General features: G+C 47.7%; 1 long non-coding RNA gene across 1 annotated transcript in view; it reads right to left on the reverse strand.

The window, feature by feature from the left end:
• Positions 1-3,889, reverse strand: part of LOC109307479 — a 7,237-nt gene extending 3,348 nt beyond the window's left edge. Inside the window, exon 1 of the long non-coding RNA XR_002100275.1 lies at positions 3,490-3,889. This is a non-coding gene — a long non-coding RNA (uncharacterized LOC109307479). The remainder of the gene's footprint in view (positions 1-3,489) is intronic.
• Positions 3,890-5,069: the final 1,180 nt, after the last annotated feature.

Here is a 5,069-nt window from a genome sequence, read left to right on the forward strand (position 1 = left end):
GCTACGAGACCTGAACCTGTTCAGCCTCCACAAGAGAAGGCTGAGGGGGGATCTAGTGGCCTGTTACAAACTAGTCAAGGGGACCAGCAGGCATTGGGGGAGTCCCTGTTCCCCTGAGCACTGCCAGGAGTGACCAGAAATAATGGTCACAAGCTGGCAGAGGGTAGATTCAGACTAAACATCAGGAGGCGCGACTTCACTGTCAGGGCGGCTAGGATCCGGAACCAACTTCCAAGCGAGTGGTGCTGGCTTCTACCCTGGGGGTCTTTAAGACAAGCCTAGACAAACACCTTGCCGGGGTTGTTTGACCCCAGTACCCTTTCCTGCCACGGCAAGGGGTCGGACTTGATGATCTGCTCAGGTCCCTTCTGACCCTACTAACTATGAAACTATGGACCTAATTCTAAATCAAGAGTAGCCTAATTCTCTGAGACCATTTAAACACTGTACCCTGGATTTGCTGTTAGGGTGTCACTGAACTGTTGAGTCTGTTGTGGCAGGCCTCAGTTCCTTAAGACAGTCTGTGATGAGTTTTGATGCACAGTGCAATACTTCCACCTGCCACCCGTTTACACAAGATCATGGCCCTTCTGGAAATCTCCAAACAGTATAATGTAATGCCCTACAGAGATGTGCTGCCTGCTCCAAACCAGACGTAGCTCAGCTATATGGTACAGTGCTGTGTGCAAGCCAACAAGCCCTGCCTCTCAGCTACGGAGATCCAAAAAGAACTAATATAAGGGAGACTAAGTTCTACTCAGCTTCCTGACACCACCAACAGACCCACTGGAGCCCTATCTTTTACTTGTATGAGCAAATTAAGATGGAGCTTAAAGGGTTTTGAATTGAGGTTCATCACTAATGTAAATGTATATACGAAGGAAAAAGAAGGCGCAGGGCAGCATAGGACCCCTACAGGCTAGACTAGGGCCATTGACAACAGAGGAGGGACAAAGCAGAGCTCTCCAATGAGTTTTTTGCCTCTATATTCTTGAACGCGGATCTAAACAAATCTCCCAAATGCATTACTGACAGAAACAGGAGGAACGCTAGCCCACCAAATGCTCTACCCAAGGGTGCTGAAAGAATTAGCCAGTGTCACAGCAGAGCCACTGGCACATCTGTTTGAACACTTGTGGTGCTCAGGTGAAGTCCCAGAGGACTGGAAAAGGGCCAATGTGGTCCCTATTTTCAAGAAGGGGAGGAAGGAGGATTTGGGTAACTATAGACTGGTTAGTCTCACCTCTACCCTTGGAAAAACCCTTGAAAAAATTATCAAGGATCACATTTGTAGAAGTCCAGCAGGCAACATAATGCTGAAGGGTAGCCAACATGGGTTCCTAGCAGGTAGATCCTGCCTGACTAACCTTGTTTCTCTCTATGACCAGGTCACTAAATGCTTAGCTGCAGGAGTCGAGGTAGATGTCATCTACCTGGACTTTAAGAAGGCTTTCAATATGGTATCACACCCTATTCTCATAAACAAATTGAACAGCTGTGCCATAGATGATTACACGGTCAGGTGGGTGGCAAATTGACTTAAGGGTTGTACCCAGACAGTGGTTGTGGGCGGGTTGGTATCGACCTGGAAAGATGTGGGGAGTGGAGTCCTGCACGGCTCAGTCCTTGGGCCAGCGCTGTTCAATATCTTCATCAGCGACCTGGATGAGGGCATGGAAAGCACTCTGTCCAAATTCACAGATGACACAAAACTGTGGGGTGAAGCAAACACACTGATGGGAAGAAACTGAATCCAGGAGGACCAGGACAGGTTAGAGAAGTGAGCAGAGAACAATAGGATGCAGTTCAACAAGGACAAGTGCAAGGTGCTGCATCTAGGGAGAGGGAATCACCAGCACACCTACAGGCTGGGGGATGACCATGAATGACTGGTGCCCCCTGCGGCTGGGGGGGGCATGATGATGGCAGGAGCATGGTGGTGACAGGAGCATGGCAGGGGCGGTGGAAGCACGGTGGCAGTAAGTGAGGGAGATCTCGGAGTCATTGTTGACTCCAAGATGAATATGTTGTCGTCAATATGACGAAGTAATTAGCAGAGCTAACTGCACTTTGTCATGCATTAGTAGGTGCATCACAAACAGGTCCAGGGAGGTGATGCTTGCCCTCTATGTGGCACTGGTCAGGCCACAGCTGGAGTAGTGCATCCAATTCTAGGTGTCATACTTCAAACGGGATGTGGACAACCTTGAGAGGGTCCAGAGGAGGGCTGCTTGTATGGCTAGAGGCCTGCAGGAAAGGCCCTATGAGGAAAGGCTGAGGGACCTGAACATTTTTAGCCTCTGCAAGAGAAGGCTGAGGGAGGATCTTGTGGCAATATACAAATTTACCAAGGGGGGAGGCAGCAGGGAATAGGAGATGCTCTGTTTACCAGAGCATCCCTTGGAATAACCAGAAACAATGACCACAAGCTGATAGAGAGTAGATTTAGGTTGGACATCAGAAAGAACTTCTTCACAGTTAGGGCTGCCAGAATCTGGAATGGGCTTCCAAGGGAGGTGGTGCTCTCCCCTACCTTGAGGTCTTCAAGAGGAGACTGGACAAGCACCTGGCTGGGGTCACAGCCATGGGTAGGGGGTCGGACTCCATGATCCATTGAGGTCCCTTCAGACCCTAGCATCTATGAATCTATGAATAAAAACACGATCATTCTCACTATCAAAAGCAGTCTGGAAAAAGACCTGGGAAGAGGTGGGCAGACACATCTGCTCAGAGCAAGGTAGACTAAAAAGCCAGTAGGGGATGTCTACTCCATCTTCTATGATCCTATAACTCCTCTGCAACTTCGTCTACATGTGCACTTAACTGCGGAGTAGGCTTATTAGCTGTGGAGTAAAGCATCACCGTCTACATGTGTGATGCTATTGGAGCACAGTAAGCTAACACCGCAGTTAGTACCATCGGGAACAGTACTATATTATGCTGGGGTAATTAACTGTGATTAAAATGCACATGTACATATGGGCATAAATTGCTCCTGGTCAGCCCAGCCAGCAGGGAGCCAGATTGCTGCCTGCCACCTAGCCACACTGCGCCCTTGTGCCTCAGTCAGCCTCTCCACCACCTGACGCCATCACCTGGATCCCAGGGCTGACCCCCGCATGCTTCCTGCCAGCTATCCCAGGTGTATGTGTAGATGCTGCTCAAACTGCTCTGGAGTTTACTGCTTCTAATTAATTGCATGTGTAGATGCACCCTGCCTGGCTAAAATGGATGTCTTGGATAGGAGGGTGTAGCAGGAAGCTGGAGTCCATCCCTACCGCACTCACTCTGTGGGTGAGCCAACACTGGAGATTCAGCGGCGAGGCTTGATTAAACACTGACACAGCCTCTTTAAATCTGAGGCAGCAAAAGGATATCAGAGACACACAAAAGTTAAAAGACACTGGGTGGGGAGAAGGGGGCTCCCAGCTGTGGAGAGTAAAGGATGTGACCCCTGGAAAGGGGCCAGGACTGGGCAAGCAAACTTACCTGGGCCAGAGTGGAGGTGCTGGTGAGTGAACACTGGAGCAGCAGACTCAGAAGGCAATGCCAGATGACAATAGTTTTGCTGGTACTCCTTGGAGCCCTGGTGGAGTTGGACTCTTAAGACCTGTAGGAGAAAAAGACGGAAAAGAAAAGACTCATAAATTCATAGACATTAGGGGCTGGAAGGAGTCTACACATGCTACTAATTTGAAGCAATAAACTCTGGAGCATTTTGAGCCTAAGTAAACTAGTCCCGGGCACAGCATCTACACATATGTCTGGGACAGCAGCAATTTGAGCCGGGGTGGACAGTTTACACCAGGGCTGCTCACCGCAGGCTCCAGATGGCAGCACTGAGTAGCAGAGGGACTGGCTGGGGCACAAGGGTGCTGAAAGTGTGGAGCCATGTGGCCAAGCAGCAGGCAGAAATTTGGCCCCTTGCTGGCTGGGCTGACCGGGCACAATTTACACCTGTGGTCAGCATCTACGCTTGCATTTAACTGCAGTAAATTACCCTGGCATAAGATGGTACCGTCCCAGATAGTACTATCTTACTGCAGTGTTAATTAGTTTACTGCAGCCTAATAGCATTGCACATGTAGATGCTGACACTTTATCCTGAAGCTAATTAGCCTACTCCGCAGTTAAGTGCATGTGTAGACGCAGCTGCTGAGAAGCACAGAACATGTGTTCTGCACGTATGAAGGAACAGTCAAGGCAATGGAGCTACGTATCTCCAGAGAGTTGGCCCACACTTAGTCTTTATTGACCCAAAAATATCAAGGACAGGTACTTAGAGGCTCATTTTGCATTCAGTGCCCCTCCCTCTTGAATGTGGAGATTTTCACCATCTTGAGCCACACTATTTAGAGAATATTTAAGTAAAAGGTTTTTAAAACAAGAAGATGTGGGTATGTAGAGGTGCCTCACCCAAACTGTCCTTCTGACATCTAGCTGCAATGGGATATAACTAGCATCTGTTGCAACATCTTACAGGAAATGAGAGACATCTGGATATTGAGACTGATTCTTATCATGACTGCCCCTCTACAACCTCCCCAACTGCCTGGAATTACCCATCTATATTTACCTGTATTGGGATGTCTCCTGTATAAGGCTCAAGTGAGAAATGATTTCATGGGGAGGGAATTAAGTTATTACTATTGTATTAAACATATTTCAGCCTTTGATCTTGGAATGATGGCTCACTTTTCTGAAGCAGACAATGTGGAAAATGAGTTGTTTGCAGAAAGGAGTAATGAACACTCAGAACTTCTCCATCTGTCAGACAGGCAGACTTAGTTGGCACAGACTCAGCTCAGTAAAGTTTGTTGCTTCTCTTCCTTGTATTCTCATGTGAAATCTTTAAGTAAATGCTAAGGAAAATAATATCAATAATGGGTGCAAATTTAAAACAAATACAAGCAACTGTATACAAATACAAGCAAATGTATAGGCTTTGCACTGAGCATTGTCAAACCCTATGCAGTTTGGGATGGGCTGTTTTCATACTGCTGCTATGTTTCTCCTTCACATTCTGGCCAAGAAATTAAAGATGTTGCAGAAATAAAGGATCCTTTCTT

The sequence above is a fragment of the Crocodylus porosus genome, unplaced genomic scaffold, assembly GCF_001723895.1.
Source record: "Crocodylus porosus isolate Cpor-Errol unplaced genomic scaffold, CroPor_comp1, whole genome shotgun sequence".
NCBI classification, from domain to species: domain Eukaryota; kingdom Metazoa; phylum Chordata; order Crocodylia; family Crocodylidae; genus Crocodylus; species Crocodylus porosus.